This window comes from Mus caroli, chromosome 4 (assembly GCF_900094665.2).
Source record: "Mus caroli chromosome 4, CAROLI_EIJ_v1.1, whole genome shotgun sequence".
Lineage (NCBI taxonomy): Eukaryota > Metazoa > Chordata > Mammalia > Rodentia > Muridae > Mus > Mus caroli.
In genome coordinates, this window is record NC_034573.1 from 132,541,607 (window position 1) to 132,564,861 (window position 23,255).

Sequence of the window (23,255 nt, forward strand, 5' to 3'; positions counted from 1 at the left end):
CTCCTCCTCCTCCTCCTCCTCCTCCTCCTTCTTCCTCTTCTTCTTCCAGCTTAGCCTTGAGAATAAACAGACTGTGGAGGATCTTCTGACATTGAAGGAAAGTCTAAAACATGAGACAAAACAACAAAACAACCCTCCCACTGGGTTGGTGGAAAAGACTGGGTGGGTGTAGAGAAGGGGCGTCACCTTGTCCAGTGAGGAGGGCAGCCCCTCCAGCTTCTGCAGACCCACCCTCCCACGTGACAAGGACTACAAAAATGAATCTCAACCAAATGCCACTTTAAGTTCACCTCTGCTGTGTCAAGAACCAACAGAATGTGCTGGCGGTGCGCACTCAAGTGCCAGGCTCACACCCGAGTCTTGGCAGGATGCGAGAAATGAAGGGATCGATGTATTTGCCTTCTCCAGCCCACATCGCAGGTAAACTCGGGCAGGGTGTACTCTTTGCAAAATGCATTGCAGCGCTTAGCTGGGAAATGCTCACCCAGTGGCGTGCCATAACATTGACAGTCTTCCAAAGAGCCGCTGCCAAGGAGCATGCACGCACGCGCTACCACTTACATTTGCTGTTAGCGGTGGCCCGGAAGCCGGAGAGAAGACATTTTTAGCCTGGATATTTTATAGGAATTTGAAGTGCTTCTAGCTGTGAGTACACAGGGTGGTTTTAGAAATGGAGGTTTTAAAGACTTCAAACATTCACAGCCAGACCGAGCACTAGATGCTGGGGTTCCTGAATTATAGTTTGTGACAGGGACATATCAGGGTCCTAAGTGCAGCCTGGGTGAATCTACCTCCTTCTAGTTTAATCAAGGAATGTGAAGAGGAGGAGGAGGGAAGGAAGGAGACAGGAGAAAGAGAAAGAAAAAAAGGGCAAGGGAGAAAGACAGGAATAATTTTATCTTTAGATAAATAAGTTTATATGGATTTCCCATAACAATTTTACTTTTTGTGTGTGTCTGTGTATGTACATGTGGTGGCTACAGGTTGATATTAGGTGTCTTCATCACTCGCTCTCCACCTTTTTTGAGGCAAGGTCTCTCAGTGAACCTGGAGTTCATTGATTGTCTAGACTGACTGACCAGGGAGCTCTGGTGATATGCCTGCCTCTGACCTCTGACCTCTGACCCCCACCTCTGCCCCCATCCAAGCCCTGGGATTGTAGATACAATGCTGTCTCTCCCATCTTTTACATGCGTGAGTACTAGGAATCTGAACTCAGGTGTGCAAGTTTGTTCAACAAACAGTTTTTCTGCTCCGAAAGACCTGACATACCCTCTGGCTTCCACGGGCATGGGCACATGTGTGCGTGTGTGTGTGTGTGTGTGTGTGTGCACATACATGTAAATAAGATAAAATGTTTTGTAAAGATTAGTGGCTTTGAGCATGTGATGGCAGGAGTGGCCATCACTCACATAGGCTCCCCACAGAAGCAACAACCATGATTCCATGGTCCTGGGAGCTCCTGGGCCTGGAGTTCTCATGACAGTTTTCATTTTTAAGCAAAATGTGAACAAAGAATGCAGGAGGAAAAGCATCCGCCCCTACATAACACGAAGTCAACAAGTTTTCCTATAACCTCCAACTCCAGGGCACCCGGCAATTTTCCATAATTTCCATAATGGCCGAGACGGGAAGACACGCAGTAATAGCGAATAAAAACACACCATTATCCATGCACAGGTGTGACCTCAAAACACACACATCCTTCTCCAGGACTTTGAAAATGTGCTTACAGTTGCTTATTCTGTCCAGACTTGCATATTTCCCTTCCGCTTCCCTCAGCCTAACAGTACTGCCAGTCCAGACAGTCACTGGATCCACCAGGGGTCTGAAATTATGGAAACCAAATCTGCTTTGAGATTCCCCCACTAACCCCAGTCCTCTGGGAGCCTGAAGCGTGGTTTCCTTGGTGAATCTGTCCTGTGGTCCTTGTCCTGACCATGGCGTCATTGAGGAGTTCAGAGCTGGTGTGTTATTATCGTGAGCCTTGTTCTGTCTGTCTTGTTTTAGTCTGTCTGCGTGATACACACTTTGGGGTGTGGCGGGGTTTTATATGCACATGCGTGCATACACAGAAGCCAAAGGGGGGGGCACTGGATGTCCTGCTCTATCACTCCTTGCCTTAGTCCCTTGAGATAGACCCAGACTGATCCCAGAGCTCGGCTGGCAGCCATCCAGTCAGAGCCATCCTCCTGTGCCTCCCCACCCCCAGTGCTGGCGTCATAGGACGCAGGGCTCTTTGCATAGGTTCCGAGTGTTTCAACTTGGGTTCTCATGCTTACACAGCAAGAAGTCTTGCCCACTGAGCCACCTCTTTAGCCCTAGCAAGGCACATTTTATCTCCTTAAGAAACTCTACAGGGGCTGAGTAAGATGCCTCCATAGATGAAGGAGCATGGTGCCAAGCCTAATGAGCAGAACTCAGATGGTGGAAGGAGAAAACCGACTCATGCAAGCTGTCCTCTCATCTCCACATGCACCAACACACACACACAATGTAAAAACTAAAGGAAAGGAGGAAGGAAGGAAGGGAGGGAGGGAAAGGAGGGAGGGAGGGAGGGAGGGAAGGAAGGAGGGAAGGGAGGAAGAAGGGAAGGAAGGAAGGAAGGAAGGAAGGAAGGAAGGAAGGAAGGAAGGAAGGAAGGAAGGAAGGAAGGAAGGAAGGGGCAAAACCCTCTATAGTTCTGATATTCAGTGAGGATTTGAACCACCAAGAGGGCACTAGAAACTCCAGACCCAGGAGCTCCCAGGACAAAACACCATGCCCACACCCATGGAAGCCAGATGGGGATGTCAGATCTATTGGAGCTAGAGTGTCAGGCACTTGTGAGCTGCCACTTGGATGCTGAGAATGGAACAGGGGTCCTCAGCAAGAGCAGCCATTGCTCTTAACTGCTGAGTCATCTCTCCAGCCTGTTAAGTCACAAATTTTAATGTATTGTCATCGTTATTATCTTTGCTAATCACTGCGACAGTGCAGTGGACGGAGAATTAAATGCTCCCCTGCCATTGTTTTAGTTTTTCTGGCTTCTTTTCGGAGCATATTTTTCAGTGTGGAGGAGTGGGATTTAGAAACGTGATCTAGAAACAGCTTGGCAGGAGAAGGAAGCAGCCAGAATGGCCCCCGAGGGTGCAGAGCTCTTGGCAGCGCACATTCTTGGCATGGCTTCTCTGAGGCCACAGGGACCATCCTCACCAAGCTTGGGCATCTGCCCAGAATCACGGAGCTGGCCTCGTCCACATGCCACTCATTCTTGGCAAGTCAGGTTCTGAAAGCTCCAGCCTGCAGTATCACCCCACCCCCCACAGCACCAAGGTGCAGGAAGGATCTCTCCCTTCCTGGATGAGAAGGGCACCTTGCCAGCCAGTCTCCCTTCACCTGGACATGTGCAGATGCCGGCAATAGCGCAAGGCACAGGGTGAGCCCTCAAGAGAAGCCAGAAACTGGAGAATGGGAGTGGGAGGACCCCAGAAAGCTGATCAGAGAATCAACTCTGCTCCAAAGCTAAAAGAAATGGTTAACATTTCTTTTAAAGGTCTAGGAAAGGAAATGGGGAAGGTGGAGACAGATTAGCAGAAAGCAGGGGTATAGGATGGGGCAGACATCTTCACATGAACACTGAAGTATGTATTCACAATCTAGAGTGGAAAGAGAATGGGGGATTATGAAAACATTAGCCAGGACTTCATTGAAATGCTTCCATCTTTGTATTTACCACAATCTCCACTAAGGATAGTTAACTGTATCACTTATTAAGCAGATGACTGTGTGTACACGTGGAAGCCAAGGCCAAGCCTGGCTAATTATTGCTTAGTCACTAGACAACTTTGTATTTGATATTTTGCTTGGTTGCTTTTGTTTTTGAGACAGGGTCTGTCACTGGCCTGGATGCCCATGAGGCCCAGGATCGGTCTCCACATTCCTGGCAGAGGGATTACAAGCTCATGACAATGCTTGTGGGATTTTATGTGGGGTCTGGAAATCAAACTCTGGTCCTCACGCTTGTGTAGCAGATATGTCACCTCCTGAAATATCACTCTAGCCCTTACCCCTTAGAGAAAGAAAGAAGAGCTGGGGGAGAAAAGAAAGAAGAAAAGAAGGAGGAAGAAGAAGAGGAGGGAGAGAGGGTGAGGGACGGAGGGGAGGGGAGGGGAGGAACCAAACAGGAATTCTAAATTCCTACTCACATTTCTGCCGCCTACTGAGTTTTCCCATGTTAATCTTTTGCTTTGAACAATGGTCACTTCTTTGCCTATATCCACATTTGTCTATGACCCTTCTGACTATTTCTTGTCTTCCAGGATGCCCTTTCTAGACTCATGACTTTAAACCACACCTACACATCTATAGCACAGTCAGTTCTGTGAAAACAGGGTTTTTTCTTCTACCCTCTGAACCCCATTTGCTGTTAGTCACTAAGAGGCAAATCTTAACAGACTCAGCAGTGGCCACTGGACTCTCCCAGGCTCTACTCAAAGGGAAGAAAGTGCGGCCTCATCTGTAGCCTGAAACATTGACAGGGCCACTAAGAAAGTCAACACTGAGACACAGTGGAGGGGTGAAAGGTCAAAAGGGAAAGGTTATCTCTGGTTTAGTGAATGGTCTGTGGGTCTTGGGAATAAGGCAGTGCCTACACCAGGTCAGGCAGGGTCAGTAAGAGGTGAGCTTGGCACAATGGTGAGGGCTTTGGTGGAGATGTAAGATCTTGGCCCTACATAAACCAAAACAAACAAGGTAATCAGCTCCCTTGAATAGTTTTCTCCAGAATGGCACCTTATGAACCATTATTGTGGGGAATGGTGTGGACTGTCCCAGGGGCTCTCTCTCCCTGGAGTATTTTGCAGCAATGAGCCACAGACAAGTTTAGATATAAGCAAAGACATGATGCTGATCAGGGTAAAAGATTTAACATGGGAAAATGCAGTGGGCAGCAGAAATGTGGGAAGCGGTAGGAATTAATACTTCAAAGGGTCAAAATGTTTCATAGTAGACTCTAGAAAGGGCTTTCTACAGTCAATTCATAAGAAGACAGTGGGGAAGAAGCCAAGAACTTCTTTGGGGAAGGTGAGTTTTGACCTCACCTGAGTTATCCCATGCAGATGCTACTAGCTCCTGACTGCATGACAAAGAGAAGTCTTTCCATAGCTTAAAATGGAAGTTCAAGGCTCCCAAGATGGCAGTTGTCTGGCTGGCGTTTTTCACCTTCAGGTAGTTCACCTTCTACCTCACCTTCTAGAAGCTTTTAGTGACCCCAGCAGACCCCATGCCACCAGCCCTGCCATCAGTCTGACCAGCAGTAAGCAAGCTCCCAATTAAATATTGTCCTTATAGGAGTTGCTGTGGTCATGATATCTCTTCATACCAGCGAAACCCTAACTAAGACACCCTGTGTAGAAGGTCACCTCTGCCTGGAAGCTCTCTGGGATTTGTGGAAGACCCGCCACAGCATTGTGCCCTATACACATACTGTGGGAGGGGCCTGTGGCTGAGGGCATCCCATTGGCATAGTCTTTCAGGAGCTCTGTGATCCATTTGGTGACTCTGATGTGCCAGTGTTGGGGGTGAGTAGACTGTCATGAACTGTATATGTCTCTGCATACCTGCCTGTTCTGTCCATTCCAGGGATAACCCCTGAGGATCAGCAAGGCTGAAGAATGTACTCAGGGTTACAGTATGACAGGGAGAGTCTGAGGAGAGGCTCCCAGTATCTTCATGATGCTGCCTCCTCCCAAGAGGCTCAATGCAAACCAAGCAGTCACTCAGAAGATGACATGTCACCACATGGAAAGGTGACCTTGCAGCACCTAGAAAGTGCCATATAGATGGTGAGTTTGTCATGACATTGTGCCACCTGAAGGTGACTTTGCACCACTTCCTTTTCCTGGCACTGTGATGTGATTTGCTTTGTTGGGGCCTTGCTTTGTTGCACAAGGACTCTCTCTTTTCTCTTTCCTCTGAGAGCCTCTCATCCTGTCTCTATCCTACAAAAGTGTCTGAACACAATCAATCCTAGGAGACCAGCCACAACAACACCAGAATCAGCTGTGATTCTTGTGGCTTTAACACAATAAGTGAGAGGACCAGCTTGAAGGGCAAAGATCTATCTTCGGCTCACAGGTTCAGAGGGGTCAATGGCGGCTCACAGGTTCAGAGGGGTCAATAGCGGCTCACAGGTTCAGAGGGTTCAGTGGCTTCTCTGCTCCATGCACCCGAGAAAAACATCATGGCAGTGGGAGTCTGTGGAGGAGCACCATCGTGTCATGATAGACAGGAGAGATGGAGGTGGGGTATGGGCGTGTGGGGGTGTGGGGATGGGGAGCGAGAGAGGCCGCCCTCAGGAAGAGTCATGCCCCCAGTGGCCCCACCTCCTAAAGATTCCAGAACTTCTAGTGCCATCATGCCATCTCCTGGCAAGCATGCAACACGTGAGCCTTGTGTGAGGGACAGTTCACACCTAGGCCATAGCAACACTGCTGCTCCTTCCAGTTAAATCAAGCGTATAAAAGACCTTCCTGATAGAAATATTTTAAAAGATTTATTTAGTTTATTTCATATGCTTGAGTGTTTGTCTGCATATATGTCTGTGCACCACATGTATGTGCCTGGTGCCCAAGGAGGTCAAAAGAGTGCATCAGGTCCCCTGGAACTGGAGTTACAGAGGGTTTCCATCTGTCATCTGGTTGCTGAGAACTCAACCTGGGACTTCTGCAAAAGCAACAAATGCTTTTAACTGCCAAGACATCTTATCTCTGCACCTTAAGCCCACTCTCCAAGTTTTAGCAGAGTAACAGAAAATAGCATACCCCCCTGGAGGCTTTGGAGCTGTCTCCATTTGGATTCAAGATAGCAAACAGAGACACACATCCCTCTAACACTGTCTTCCCCCACAACAGTGAGGCCAGTTTGGCAGAGAGCAATTTTTCCTCAAAAGTTGGTTTGGGGCCACACAGCAAAGGAAAGTGGAATGCCCCAGTGGTCTGCTTGAAGGAGACTTTGCTTCATTCCAGCAATTAGTGGGCAATTCAAATGGCTTCCAGCTAGAACTTTCAATGCCTCTGAAGGACAATCAGGGGAGATAAATCCATGCTGTTTGAGATGCGTGTGAAAGGTTCCCAGCCTTCAGCCTCAAGGGCACCAAGGTCCCACAGCCTTTGATCCTCTAAATTTAGCTTTTTTTTTTCCCCATAAACATTTCAAACCTCCAGTTCATTCTGATTCTCTGAAGAACCTCCTGCAATCAGGCACTGGTCCAGGAAGAGTGCTAGCTTTTCAGAATACCCAGAGCCTTCCCAGAAGCCACAGCTGGACACTGGCTAGGGTGCCTCGACCTCAGAACTGTCCCCTGGAAAAGTACATGAAATTTTACTCCATGTTGTTTGTAATTCAGCAAATGATGATGGAGAACGCATTAGGGACCCAGCCCCCCTCGAGGATGTTAGGGGAAAAACAAAGGAGTTGGGTGGGTTGTGGTCTACATGCTGGTAAAGAAGAAAGACAATCATTAAAGTGTGTGTGTGTATGTCTGTCTCTCTGCACATTTGCACACAGATGGACCTCACTCATATGTACTCATTCATAGATAGATAGAGCACACACACACACACACACACACACACACACACAAATGCAGGAAGCAGAGCACACCAATGATGACTTCTCAGGAAAGGTGGCATTTAGTTTGATATTCAGAGAACAGTTAGAACTACATGAGATGTTTCTGCCTCTCGAGTTCGTCTTTATGTTGCTGTCAGATTGTTTATGTCATTCATAACCATCCAGCCAGGGAAATGGGTAGGTGATGATTCTGGCTTGTTCTGAGAGCCAGGGAGCACAAGTGGGGGGCTATCATTCAGAAAAGAACAGGCTGTTACTATCTTCCGCCTGTTTGGAACGCACTATCGTCATGAACCTTTGCTCTGTTGCTTTATCATGTTTGTGGCACAGTGAACAGAAAAACAGAGCTTTGTATCATTATTGGCTGAGAGCCACAACCAGGGGAGGGATGTGTGCTCTGAGTGACAGTTATGTGCAGAATGTTGTTTCCCAATAAGCAGAGTATATTAAAACATTTCTCAGAAGCATGTCATGGGCCATCAGCTCCTTGCCCCCAGAGTGCTCCTTGCCTTGTGAGCATGCGGTGTGTACGAGTGCGTGCATGCTTGTGTGTGTGTGTGTGTGTGTGCGCGCACACACACACATGCATGTGCCCAGGAGTGTCCTCTTGTATTGCTCCCCACTTCATTACCTTGAAATGGTATCTCTCCCTGAACCTGAAGTCTGTCCCTTAGGTTAGGCTGTCTAGCCGTCTGTATCACCCTTTTGAATGAACAACGACCCCCATTAGTACACTCGTTTGAACACTTGGTCCCCAGTTGGTGGTGCAGTTTGAGGAGGTTGTAGAACCTTAGGAGGTGGAGCCTTGATAGAGGAAGTCTGTCACTGGAGGTGGGCCTTATAGCCTTGCCTACGTCCTGTTGTTTCTCTGCTTCCTGTGTTTGGATGAAAGGGTGACTGTCCAGTTTCTTATTCTTGATGCCATGTTTTCCATGTCTGTAGCCATGGCCTTCTCTCCATGGTGGACTTTATCCCTTTGGAACTGTAAGCCAAAACAAACCCTGTCTTCCCTAAGTCATCTTTTGTCAGAGTATTCTACCACAGCAATGGAAAAGAGATTAAAACAGGCTGTCTCTGCCCCCCACCCCAACCCTGTGTGTCTGGATATTTATGTGGGTGCTATGGATTTGAACTTAGGTCCTCACCATTATAGAGAAGTGCTCTGAGCCATTAGGCTGGAGGCTTTGGCCTGGAACCATGGGGTAAAAAAACCAAGCCTGAATGTGTCAGAAGCTCCTATGTGTGGCCTTAGAAAAGCCAAAGACAGGCAATAAGCCTGCTATTGAGCAGGCAATATCCTTGGAAACTTGAATCAAGTCATTCCGGAAGCCTGTCCCACCAGAGTCTTGAAAGTTATAGGAAAGAATAACATTCTTTTATCTTAATTAAATATAAGGGTTTCCCCCTCCATGTTCAAGCAAAAGGTTCTGAATACAAGCAATCAGTAGAAATATTTCCAATCATTAGCTGCCTTGCAACGCACTGGATGACCCTGGGTATTCAGGTGGAGTGTAAACAACTCTGACAGGCCAGAGAGAGCTTTTCCTTCCACACAAAATCGATTCTGTGGATTTGGGAGACAAAACGACACAGTTTCAATCCATTTCAACCCAAGATTTTGACTGACTGATAAAATCATGAATTGTGGAGGCTGGAGCCCTAACTCAGCTGTGAAGAGGACATACTTCTCTTTTGGAAGACCCAGGTTCAGTTCCCAACCCCCACAGTGAGTGGCATACAACCACATCTAGCTCCAACTTCAAGGGAACCAACACCCTCTTCTGGCCTCTTTAGGGTCCTGTGTGTTTGTGCACGTACCCAAACACAGACACACGTGCATACATGTAAAAATCAACAACAACAACACCCTCACTGACTCACAGGTGGCCAGGCAGCTGGATGCAAGCATTTCCTACTTTGGTCTGATGCTGCACCGCCCCCTTCCTGCTTTGTGACTAACCATTGCTATTTTTCTGCTCACACGCCAGCCATCTCCCCACCGTGAAGAGTTGGAACTACTGGGAGTAATTGAAAGGATGCATTAACGGTGCCAGCCTCTGTCTGAACCACAGGAATGACAAGCAAACCTTCAAATACCGCATTCATACAGAGACATCTCACCTGCAAAAAAGAAAAAAAACAAACAAACAAACAAAAAAAACGATGTCACTGAAGAGGACTCAGCAAGCCCAGAGCTGCAGGATGGTGGCTCTGGGAGTTTCTAAGGACTGAAATGACAACTTTAAATGACACATTTCCCTTCAGATAGGATGATTACGTTGATGGAGGGAACCTCAGATGCCATATCCACAGGTTCACAGATCTCCCAAAGATGGAACCCAGCAGGTATATAATGCTAATACCTGGTTTTATAGAATAGCATGTTTTAACCAAAAGACTAAAGCAGCATGAAATACTGGGCATCCTCTTTTTTTTTTTTTTTTTTTTGATTTTTTTAGTTGTTTAAACTGTGTGTGCAGGAATGAATACCTTGTGTGTGGGGTGGGGGTGGGGGTGGGGGTGGGGCTACAGAGTTTATGAGACACCCTTGGATGTGGATTTACAGGTGATTGTGGGCTGCCTGATATGGATTCTGAAAGCAAACTCTAGTCTTCTGCAATAGCAAGACTAACTCTTTTTTTTTTAATTAAAATAAATTTATATGTATTGGTATTTGCTGCATATAAATCTGTGCACCACATGCGTGCTTAGTGGGAAGGGGGTCAGAAGCAGGTGTCTGATCTTATTGGGACTGAAGTTATAGATGGTTGTGAGCCGTCATATGGGTGCTGGGAACTCAACGTGGGGTCTCTGTGAGGGCAGCCCGTGAATGCTCCTAACTACTGAGTCATCTCTCCACCTCCTGGTGTCTATCTTTTTTTTGTAAAAATGGTAATAATTCTTAAAACTCGATCTATGAATGGTAAAGAATACAATATTCATTTGTAAGAGAGACATCCAGTGTTCATTCTCACAGGGCTTATGGGCACGGTTGGCTGCAACATTATAGATCAGAGTCGTGTCTCCGTTAGTGCCTGGAGAGGCCAAGCTCTGCTTCTCACATTTGAAGTTATTAGTTACTGGGTTGTCTGTTGTTGTTGTTGTTGTTTGCGGTTTTCTTGATTTTTTTTTGTTTTTTGTTTTGTTTGGTGTAATGCTGTGGCAAACTATTTGTCCAAGGTAACTTATAGAACCGAGGGTTTATTCTGGCTCTTGGTTTGAAGGTACAGCCCATCCCAGCAGCCATGTCATAGCAAAAGGAATACGAGGCAGCCGCTCACACTGCATCCAGTCAAGAAGCAGAGAGAGATGGACGCTGGTGCTCAACTCACTTTCTCCTTGTTATTCAGGGCAGGAGCTCAGCCCACCGCATGATTCTACCCACGTTTAGGTTCTTCCCATTTCAGCGAACCCAATCTTGAAATGTCTTCACACATGAGCCCAGCCCAGAGGTTTGTCTCCTTGATGATTCCAGATCCTGCTAAGTTGACGATCAATTTTAGCAGCCACAGAAGAAAAGCCCACAATGCCTTGCTCAGAGCTGCATGAAGAAGGAACCACTTGGAGGGTGAAGGCAGGAGTTTGCTTTATTGTGGGACCGGGGAAGCAAGCTTTCTAATCAGGAGGAAGTCTCAGATAGGTCAGCAGAAAGAGAATAAAAGGAAGAGATAGATTTACTGAAGGCTGGAGAGCTTAATTGATCCGGTCTCTGAATCTTGCTTATTCAACGTGCTCTCACTAGTGAGCTGTGATATCTAGCCTGCCTGCTCAGGGCACCAGACTTTCTTTCAATTATCTGCTTACATAGAATGTGACAGGGGCTGCCTTTCTTTGAATTTATTTTCCAGAACTGATGCATTTCCTCTGACAGGCAGCAGAAGTGTGAAATAGTTTGCTTGCCAGAAGGCCAGTGTTTCTGGATGAAAGTGAGCACAGAAACTATGTGTATAAGTCTGTCTGACTGTCTGTCTGTCTGTCTGTCTGTGTCTCTCCATTTTTTCCCCACCTGAGAGTTTTATTCTCCTGTGAAGTGGTGGAAAGTGGACAGTGGTGGCTTTGTGAGACCCATTGGAGGAAGAAGATGAGGGAGACGGACATAACAGGTACCATTAAAAGGCCATCTCACTGGCTGTGAGCCCCAGACTTACCCCAGCCCTGAGAAGATACTGTACAACCCATGGATGGGTAGCCAGCGAAAGCCTGTCCCTTCTCACCAATTCTTCCATGGGAAATTGGGAGATTTTAGGAAGAAATGGAGCAGAGTTATTCTAACTTTTGCACCCCATTTAATTAGACCTGATGTTCAAAAATCACCCCAGGTCATGGTGGCAAGCTAAAGGACTGGCAAGTAGCCTAGGCTTTGAACATAAGCAAAACCTTCACTAGACGGCATTGTAAGAGTCACACACAGGGCCCAGCCTACCAGGGGGAGAGAGAAGGTACAGGGCATAGGAAAAAGCACATCAAGATCCTGATATTCTTCCCACATCGTCCCTCCAATTAAATGTCACATTGCACACACCCCTCGTCCAGGCAGCTTTTACAGCTTTTACAGATATGTATGGCATATACCCCTGCATTGTAGACAGCTCTTCTCTGAGAAGCAGGCTAGGAAGAACAGCAAGGTGAAGTTCTAACGGCCCCAAGGCACAGTGAGACCATTGGGGTGGGCCCTAATCTAATCTAACTGGTGTCCTCAGAAGAATAACAACATTGGACATACAAAGGAACCCAGTGGTGCACATTCACCAGAGGTTGGTCATGTGAGAAGTGGCAAGAAGATGGTCATATGCCAGCCAAGGGGAGACCTTGAGAGACACCAGCCCTATGGGCACCTTGACCTTGTAGCTCTGCTTTTCATAACTACCAGAGAACTAATTCCACAACTGAAGCCAGCTAGCCCACATCTGGTGTTGTCTTAGTCACTGTTCTATTGCTGTGAAGAGACACCATGATCAAGACAACTATTATAAGAGAAAGCATTTAATTAGGGGCTTGCTTACAGTTTCAGAGGTTTAGTCCATTATCGTCATGGCAGGGAGTATGGAGGCTTGCAGGCAGGTGCTAGAATAGTAGCTGAGAGTTAAATCCTGATCCATAGGCAGATGGAGAGGGAGAGGGAGAGGGAGAGGGAGAGGGAGAGGGAGAGGGGGACTCGGAGACTCTGGGCTTAGAGTGGGCTTTTGGAACCTCAAAGCCCACCCCCAGTGATACACCTCTTCCACCAAGGCCACATCTAGTTCTTTTAAATAGTGCTACTCCCTGGTGACTAAGCATTCAAATATATAAGTTCAAGGGGGTCATTCTTATTCAAACCAACACAGGCATCATTTCTTCTCCTGCCTTTTGTACTGAAGCTGGGAACTGAGATACTTGCTAATCTTATTTTCCCACTTTGGGTTGACCCTAGAGTGACCCTGAGTCAGCCTCATGTCAGCCAATGGCACCACAGGCAAAAGGTCAGAGTCAGCCTCTCAAGTGCCTTGTCCCTAAGAAGCCATCTTACCATCCCATGTGCAAAAGTGAAGCACCAGCTGTCCAATATCACAGGCTACCCCAATCATCTGCTTCACGGAGCACTGCGCAACTTCTAGATGCCCCTGCCTCAGCTCTACATTTCCGTTCAGCCTCCTGGGTCCCTTAGATTTGATGTCAACCCCATCTTGGAAACTCAGACTCTGGCTCCTTCCTCAAGCACCTCCAGCTACTTCTGCTTAGTGTGGCAGTACCTCCTGGTCTTCCTACATGGTGAAGGTTTCTTTATACATTCATTATGTGAACACATGCACACGAGCACGTGCACACACACACACACACACACACACACACACACAAAGCTCTCTCCTATCCCAACCTAAAGCTTCAGAGATGAAAGGCCCAGTTGCTTCTTCTGTTCGCATCTCTATATACAAATATCTTCTGTTTGCATCTCTATAAACACATGGTGATCAAACCTACAGACTAGATGGGAAAGCAAATAATAGTCTCTGCTAACTGGACATCTTGGAAGGAAAGGCTCTCTAGTCAAGTGAGAACATTCCAGATTTCTTTCAAGACTAGTCTTTCACCAAGCATGAGATGGAATGCCAAAAGACCCCAGAATAATACTTCCCAGGTATAGATATAGATTATTGGGACACTAGTCCCTACTAATTCCATGGAGTGACAGTGACCCTAGCACCAGCTGACCTCCTGGCTCTATCACAACTCAGTGTCATGTGAACATTCTCATTCCTACACAGAACAGTACAAGCAAGTCTCCCAGCTCTGTAGATGTCACACTTGCTCTGAAATTGTTTTGAGATTAACATGGCCCATCCTAACCCCCTGCCCATTCCCAGTCCTTTCCCTGCCAGTCTCTATCACGAAGTAGTTTTGCATCTGAGCAATGAAATTAAACTTGCCTGAAGGGCAAAGAACAACTGTAACTCCATCTAAACATTAGCTGAGTGAAGCAGTGGGCAAATGACTACCCAGAAAGTGGGCAGTACCCAGAGGTCTCACCCATCAACCACTCTCTCAACCTATCAATGAATGTGACAGTGCAGGGGCTAATGGGAGTTCTGGAAAAGAGGAACCATGGGTGGATACACCGAGAGGCTTTAAGCAAAAAGAAGGGGCTTCTTTCCCTAGTAAGCCTGCTTGCAGGATTAAAGGGTTTCCTCCATGTCCCATTCAGGGTTTGGGTAAGATGATACTCTGCCCATGGCTTCTAGGAGTTTGAGTTTTTAATAGGTGAGACTAAACATGAACTGTCTGATCACATGTGAGGCTGAGCGAGACTTAGAGGGAGCATGTTGTGGATGGGCCTGGTGCTGCTTCTATGCTAATTTTGCTCTCCTGGGAGGGGTTGTGGACTAAGAGTGAGTTATACTCAGGTGACTTCCTGTGAACCAATCCCTTACTAAATAAAAGAGCCAATCACTGGGCAAGTAGGCAGGACTTCCGGGTTGGACCGAAGAAGAAAAGAAGCAGGAGAGAGAGAGACCTTTTGGAACAGGGACAGCTGAGGAGTAAGATGTAGCTGCTAGAGTTTCCTAGTATTGTGGCAGATCCACAAGGATTCGCCACCGGAGGGACTGGATTTTAATAAGGCTTACAAGATTAGGTTTTAGTTGTTGCACCCAGAAATCGAATTACCATTGTTTCTAAACCAAGCTTATGTTGCATTTTCCTTCACACAGCGCCTCGTCTGGGTTCAAGAGAGAAAGGTACAGTGGCAAAGCGTAGGTTTGTTGATGTACACCACAAAGTCAGTGGGAGATTTAAAACCTGGGGTTGACTTGACGTAGTAAGGACCCGCCAGTGGGAACCTAGGGAGCTGGGTGGAGAGATTGTAGAGTCCTAAGTTAGAGTCTCCATGAGATTAAAAACAGGTTGGCCATTGCCCACCAGTACATGGCTGGCCAGGCCACTGGGACAAGAGATGCAAGCACGAGAATGTTCCAGTTTGATTTATTTTTAAAAATATTACCTGGAACAGGAACAAGACCCCAAAGAGAGACTGAGACATGGAAAGTAGGTTATCACAGAGGATCTTGAGGCTTGATCTAGGACTATACTGAAAGGAGGGCTAGTACCAGGGAAGAGTTCACAGGAACCAGTATAGGGATGCAGCCACGGAGAGATAGAGAAGTCAGATCAATGGAAACAGGTGTAGGGGAGGCTAGGAGGGTCAGAATGGGTGGGCTCAGCATCCCACATTGCCCCTAACCACCAGGCCTGTGTATGTGTGTGTGTGAGAGAGAGTGAGACAGAGACAGAAAGAGAGAGACTGAGAGAACAGAGAATATGCGCTGTGGATACCATGGACTACCAAAGAGGGCACACAGAACTAACCTGAGGAGATTGTGTAGAGTAGAGACAGAGGTAGCAGGCCTGCTTGTCAGCCACTGCAACAATTGAGTCATGGAAACCAGAGCTCTCTATCACTTCCCAAGGAGAAGCCTGGCCTCCCTCATTTCTTCCCCATCGCCTCTTCTAAATACTTGAGATGTTCACTTATGAGTTCATTTGAACAGCCACACTCAGGCCAATTCTTGCCCCTGCCACAAGATAATCATTTTCATTAGGGAAGACCCAGTGATACAGGAAGGGCAAGAGGGAGCTGACGGCATGGTGGACAGTCAGCAAGGCAGCCATTGACTGGAGACAAACCTCATTGCCTGGATGTTGCACTACTCAGCTCCTTTTAAAATCTGCTCACCATCACAGTGCCCTCTTGGATTTCCCTCTAAATGTGCATCTTTAATCTCTGGAACTAGAGCCATAGCTCAGTGATTTAAGAGCAGTGGATACTTTTCAAAAGGATCCGGGTTCAATTCCCAGCACCCACATGGAGGCTTCCTATGGTGCTAAAGCAGCTTTCGACTCAGAACATGCCTCTATGTATGTCACACTTGTAGAGGAGTGGGGCAAAGCTTCACCCTCTTCGGTAACAAGGCAGTGAGAACAGCCATGTCCTTGTCCCTAGTGGAGAGACTCTCGGCACACTAAGCAGTGGCATTGGCACATAGAGGAAAAGCTGGACTGTTTCCAGTTTGACCACAATCCCAAGTAACTTTCCTAGATTTTAAAGCTCTCTGCACACCATCCATTCCCTAACCTCCCCTCCAAACGGTCTTATAAAGCTCTCCAGATAGGGTCTGGAGTGCTAGCTCAGGCTGTAAAGTGCTTGCCTGAGTTGGAGAGGGGAAGTCTCAGAACCAACATAAAAGATGGCGATGGCAGTGAGTCCGTATAATGGCAGGAGAGGTGGGTCCCTGGGGCTTACTAGCTAGCTAGCTTAGCCTAACTAGGTCAGTCAGTGGTAGACATGGTCAATGTGTTACGCAATGGCCTCACAGTAAGGTCTCAGTGTTTGTTTGTTTGTTTTTTAAGCCATTTATTAGGCACAGTGATTGGAAACCTGGATTATAGATCTAGAGGGGCTGTTTTGACTTCTTGTTGCTCCCAATTCATAGCTGTGAGTGCCAACTCTTTACTCATGGTGATCTTTATGCCTGGTTCCTCTCCTAAAAACAGAGCCCCACGTTCTGTCCAAGGGATTCCTGTGTACTCACTGTTCCTATGTCCCCAGACTTTGTGCACCATAGCGACGGGTTAGCTTAGCACAGGCACAGATTCTAAGAGGAGTTTGCATACCTTCTGCTAGTTGGCCATCTTCTGAGCATGCCCACATGTACTCTACTAAAACCACACTCCTGCGCGTCAGACTCAATCCTTTGATGAAGTAGCAGGAGCATCTTCTGCTCAATCCTCTGGTTTTACTTCTAGGTCAGGTACCATTCTCAGCCTCATGATGAGAAAGTGGCTGCCACAGCTTTGAAGCAAATACCTTCAGAGGCCGTCATCTGTTTATGATGGTTCGAATGAGAACAGTCCCCATAGGGTCACATATTTAAATGCTTGGTCCCTAACTGGTGGGAATGTTTGGGGGAAAGGATTAGGTGGTGTGGTTTTTGTTGGGGGAAGTAGGTTTTAAGGTTCAAAAGCTCATGGCAGGCCTAGTTTCTCTCTGCCACAAACTTTTAATACATTCTCAGCTACTGCTCTAGAGTCAGACCTACCAGCCTGCTTCTGTGCTTTCTGCCATGGTTACTGTCATGACTCAACCTCTAAAACTATGAGCCATTTCCCAGTTAAACTCTTTATTTTTAATAAGTTGCCTTGGTCTTTGTGTCTCTTCACAGAAATAGAAAAATAACCACAACACTATTGATAGTGAAGGAGTCTTCAAAACGCCCATCTGAGTCCTGTTCTGGTATCTTTCTATTGCTACATACAACAAAACACACTGATCTGGCAGCATAGGGGCAGAAGGGATTTTATTTACCTTAATCCCAGCTCAAAATCAATCACTTAGGGAAATTAAGGCTCTACAGAATTCAAGGTAGGAATTTGAAGGCAGGCCTCCTTGCCATTCCACACATGGCCTCTGATCAGAAAACTCACTTCACTGACAAACAAGTATGGTAGAAACCATGGAGAACCCTGCTTGCTGAATGGCAGGCAGGCTTAACTGTAAGCTAGCTTCCCTCCACAGTTTGGGACCCTCTGTTTAGGGAATGGTGCCACTCACAGTGGGCTGGGCCCACATGCATCAATGAACAATCCAGACAACCCTTCACAGACATGCCCACAAGCCCTCAATGGATTCTCTTTGCAGATCATTCTGGGTCATGGCTAGTCGACAGCCAACCAGGGACAGGTCTCTACCATTCTCTTTGGCGTCCATTCTCATTCCTATCTTAATCACTGTGGTGGAGGACTCAGTCAAACTAAGTCAGAGTTGGGGGTCCCTCCCAGAGCTCACAGGCTGAGAATGGGGGATTGCAAGTTCAGATGGCATTAGTAACAATAGGGCATTAGTAACAGGCTACTAGAGGCTGAAAAGAGGACTTACCCACTGTCTAGAGAATGAGGCCACTAAGTAAGAGTTACATTGGGACATGAATGTGCTCACAATCAGCCACATTAGGACAAGAGACTCTTAGACTTATAAGTCTACTTTCTTCCATTGTTTGGGGACCATGAGCATGCGATCCATATGTGCCTCAGTGTCCCATCTCTGAGATGAGCATCCCACTCCTTCCACTGAGCAAGGCTTCTGGGAAGATTAAATTGCATTATACACACAAAGCACTTAGACTAGTATGCAGAATGCAGACAAGAGTCATCCTGTGTTGACAATGATTACTGTGCCTGTTACGATGAGCAAGGGACTAATATCTACTGCAGCATGGCACTGTGTCTTCTGACATGTGACAGATATGTGCGCTGTTATGTGCCCTGAGAGTCCTTTCTCCCTGCCCTGAGGGAGTGTCATCTTCGAGTGTCAGCTATAAAGTCATTTACAGCTACACTTCTCAGCACGTCCCAGGCTAGGCTGGACCCCACCTGCTGAAGTGTTAATCTATCTAATCGCTAGACAGTGCTGGCCTTTGCCTGTCTCTGGGTAATAAAGAGCTGGTGAATTATGAGGGTCAGAAGAGAGCAGAACAGAAGATGGAAAAAATATCTGTCCCCAAAGACAATGGCCTGGAGATTGCAGAGGTGCCTCAATATTTGTCCCGGTTGCAGGAGCCCTAACGACAACACGGTGGCACCCACCCCTGAAAGCTGCTGTAGACTGAACCTTTGGCCCACCCATGATTGTCAGAGTAGGGAAAAAAGCATCCCTGGTACCGTGAACTTCAAGTTCTTATGTGTCTCCAGTTCCTGCGAACACACGGAAGCCCAGATCTGCAGACTAGGGAGGTGGCTCTATTGGTAATAAGCTCGCCGTGCACTGAGCACCAGCAACCAGACATGGTAGCATGTGCTCACAACCCCTCTGCAGAGGGATGGAGGTAGATGGATCCCTGGGGCTTGCTGGACAGCTAGCCTAACCTAATTGGTGATCCACTGGTCCCAGTGAGAGGTAGACACAAGGTAGACAGCACTTGAATGATGACAGCTAAGGTTGACCTCGGTCCTCCATCGGCACATGCTCACATCTGAGACCTAGCAGCTATGGGCTTCTGTTCTGCAAGCGACGTAACCAGCATTTCTGAGCTGAGCTTGTGACACAGTAAAAATCTGGGGCTGAGAGGACACTCTTGACCTCTGTAGTGAGGAGGATTGCCCTGCCTCAGTTTCTGAGCCATGAAGACCCAGAAGGGCCTAAAGAGAGAGAGAGGGTTAACATAGGGTTAACATTGAGTTGTTTATGGGCAACAGCCTTTCCAGGTGTGGGTTCCTGGAAAAGATGGTGAGTTCTGGCTTCGGCAAATGGTGCTTTTGACAACAATGGGCTTGCCAAGGCTACCCTGCTGAGGGCACCTCACTGACTATCTGGGCAGATCTGAAACCAACTGTTTTTCCTGACAACTTGAGGAGAGAAGCCAGGAAACCAATCTGCCACCCTCTTCCCAAAACCTTTACAGTTCTGAGTTGAATTCCAGGTCAGGCGTTTGATCAGCTTACAAATAACTCAATCCCATGGAAACACGCCCAGCCCTGAGCCTGATCATTTTCTGTAATTCTCCAGGTCCCACTGGACTCCCTGCAGTGCTGAGGTAAAATGAAGGGAACCATGCAGATGAGATGCGAGGTAAATCTGTATCCAGCATCCTCCTACATATCCAGGTTCAGAGAAGCAGACAGCCATTGTTCTGAGTACGGGGCAAAGCTCGTTCTGGGTGGCTGTTTATATTAATCTTTCTCCATGCTTGTCTTCAGATCTGCACAACAATTTCACATGAGGGTGGACGAGATGCCTCGGTGAGTAAAGTCACTTGATCTGCAAGCCTGATGAGCTAAGTTTGACGAGGCATTCGAAGCTGAGAACTGACTTCTTTTTTTTTAAATTAGATATTCTCTTTATTGACATTTCAACTGCTATCCCAAAAGTTCCCTATACCCTCCCCCGCCCTGCTCCCCTACCCACCCACTCCCACTTCTTGGCCCTGGCATTCCCCTGTACTGGGGCATATAAAGTTTGCAAGACCAAGAGCCTCTCTTCCCAATGATGGCCGACTAGGCCATCTTCTGCTACATAGGCAGCTAGAGACACGAGGTCTGGGGGTACTGGTTAGTTCATATTGTTGAGAACTGACTTCTGAAACTTGTCCCCTGACTTAGGACATGTGTGTGGTAGCATACACATATGTGAATGTGTGCTTGCACGCACGAGTGCGCGCGCACGCACACACACACACACACACACACACACGCGCGCGGCAGACACAATGCATGCGCACATGCATGTGGCACATGCACACAAGTGATGAGGATGATGATGATACAGTAAATTTTAAAGTTGTGAATCCAACTTTGAACTTCACCAAGCATGATCAGATCAAAAGAAAATAAAACAAGACGGCAGTTGAGGGAACTGTCAAACCTGGGCCTCTAGATTGTCCTTTTAAGATGAGAAGAACAGAGGAGTGGAGAATGGGAAGGAAGAGTCACAAGCATTCTGTTTGGAAAAAAAAATGCATTTTGGGAGGAAGATGGGAAGATTGCTCTGTTGGCAAAGAGCTTGTCATACAAGCACAGGGATGTGAGTTTGAGCCCCAGGATCCACATAAAAAAGCCGGTGTGGTGTCGTCATATACTCATAACCCGTTCATTGAGGTGGACACAGGAGGAGCTGTGGGAATCAGTGGTCAGATAGCCTAATCAGAGGGCTTCAAGCCATGAGAGATGCTTAAGCAGATGTAGGGTCTATGACTCAGTTGGTACGGTGCTTGCTCAATGTGTATGAAGCCCTGGATTCCATCCCTGGCACCACATAAACTCAGTGTGGTGCTGTGCACCTGTGAGCCCAGCATGTGAGAAGTGGAGGCAGGAGGATCAAGATTTCAAGGTCAGCTTTAGCCGTGTACAGAGAGTTGGCAGCCAGCCAGGAAATCAGGAGACTCTGTCTCAAGATACAACAAAATTTGTCTTGGAAAAATAAGGTGGATGGCACCTGAGGAATGACACCCAAGACTGGCCTCTGGCCTACACACACACACACACACACACACACGTGCATGCATGTCACACATACACACCCAAACACATATACACATACATACGTATACACACACACACATACATTCACTCTCACACATATATGCAAAAGGAAACCCTAAGAGGGCTCAGCACCTCTAATTAATTTATTTCTCATGTTTATAAAGATTAAACATGGGCTGAAGAGATGGCTCAGCAGTTAAGAGCACCAACTGCTCTTCCAAAGGTCGTGAGTTCAAATCCCAGCAACCACATGATGGCTTACAACCATCCATAATGAAATCTGATGCCTTCTTCTGGGGTGTCTGAAGACAGCTACAGTATACTTACATATAATAAATAAATAAATACATACATACATACATAAATCTTTTTTTAAAAAAAGATTAAACAGCATTTTGTAAGTGTCTAGCTGCTGGTAGGCAGTCAGATCTGTTGACTTGAAGCTAAACCTTGGGTTTCCACCCTGGTCTGGGAAACTGCAGAGGAGAATGTGGCTATCTGGTGGTTATCCTCTCAAGCTGTGCTTCCCGTGGTGACCTCATCTCATAGGGACCTGGCTCTATGTCCCCTGATCCCTTGGGTCAGGTTCTAAAACGGTAGAAAAGTGGGCAGTATAATTCCAATGCCAACTTTATAAATTGAACTCTCTCTGCAGACAGCAGAGAGCCCAACATGTGTGCCCACCATCTGGCTAGTGGGACCTGGGCTCATCCATTGCTCCTTGGTTCTGAGTGTTTCCCAAGTGCTGGCAAGGGGGCATTGATGTACCTGCAGAGAGCTCCTTATAGAGTAAGGAGCATGCTGTGGTCTTTGGCAGTCTTTCTTGCAAGGGAAGGAAGCGCCTTTGAGAGAGGTTGAGAGCTTGAGTGACCTCTGTAGGAATAAGAATGTACTATCATTTTAATCTCAAGTATGGGGATGAGGGGCTGCTTCAAACTATCTACAGCAGCTGGCTATGATTTGCCTCGTGCTCTGGCAAAGGCATGGTTTTGCCAGCTGCAGATAGTTTCTGTAATTGTGTGATGTTTGGAATTCCGGAAACTTTTTAGAGGGTATACAAATGCTAGAGCCCCATAGGCAGGGATAGGTGGGTGTTGGTCATTTAGGGAAGTTGGTTGCAGCTTGTTAAGTCTCTGTGCTTAAGAGAAAGAAGGAAAAGAAATTAAGACTCGGGGATTTTCCTAATTCCTCTCTCCCCTCTATCTGTGTTCCTTTCCTCTCTAGAGTTAGAGGGTGAGACCTGGGGCTACTGAGCCTCCCCGACATAACTGCAGTCGTATAGATTGCACCATCTTCTGTCCCCACTCATATACTGAAGTCCTCTGCCAATCCCCTCGAGGTGCTGGATTTTGGGTATGTAGCTTTAGGAAGGTGATTAGGAAGGGATACATGAAGCCCTGAGGACTGAGGCTTCTCAGGATGGGATTAGTGACTTAATATAAGGGAGGGAAGAAGGAAAGGGGGAGGGAGAACGAGAGAGAGACTTGATGTACAGTATCCCATACTTTTCCCATTACTGGGACCAAATGCCTGATAAGAAGCTACTTGGTGTTCGTTTGGCTCACGGTTTGAGAGTACAGTCCATCATAGAGGAACGTGAGGCGGCCATCACATGACACCCACAGTCAGGAAGCAGAGAGAAATGGATCTGGTGCTCAGCTCACTCCCTCTCTTTTATTTCACTCCAGGTCCCCTGCCCATGAAATAGTGCTTCTGTACTCAGGGTGGGTCTTCCTTCCTCCCTCAGCTCAACCTGTCTGGGAATGACCTCATAAGCATACCCGGAAGTTCATTTCCATGGTGATTCTAGATCTGTGATATATGTTGAGAAGGTCATCACCATTGGCTTGGACTCTTAGCCTCCAAAATGATGAGCCATGAATACCTATGATCTGAGCTGCCCTGTCTGTATATTTTGCTATACCAGACCAGAGGCATCACAGAGGGATCCAGGGGGACCAGCTAAAGATGAGAAGAGTGGAATTTATATGTGACCAACCTAGATTCAAGGCTCAGAGCCAAGAAAGCATTTCTGCCTCTCTGGTTGATGGTCATCGTTAAAGAAACAGGGTAGGGTGTAAAACTGGGGAGGGGGGGGAGCTGCAATATGTTTCCCTGTAGCTCATGAGAGTGAAGAT

The 23,255-nt window shown here is 47.1% G+C and overlaps 1 protein-coding gene and 1 long non-coding RNA gene across 3 annotated transcripts in view; one reads left to right on the top strand and one right to left on the bottom strand.

Annotated features, from left to right (window-relative positions):
* Positions 1-23,255, bottom strand: part of Kazn (kazrin, periplakin interacting protein) — a 978,630-nt gene that overhangs the window by 755,894 nt on the left and 199,481 nt on the right. The window lies entirely within an intron of this gene.
* Positions 5,123-10,015, top strand: LOC115030873. The gene is made up of 3 exons (XR_003836450.1): positions 5,123-5,208; positions 5,623-5,825; positions 9,603-10,015. It is a non-coding gene; the product is annotated as an uncharacterized LOC115030873 (long non-coding RNA).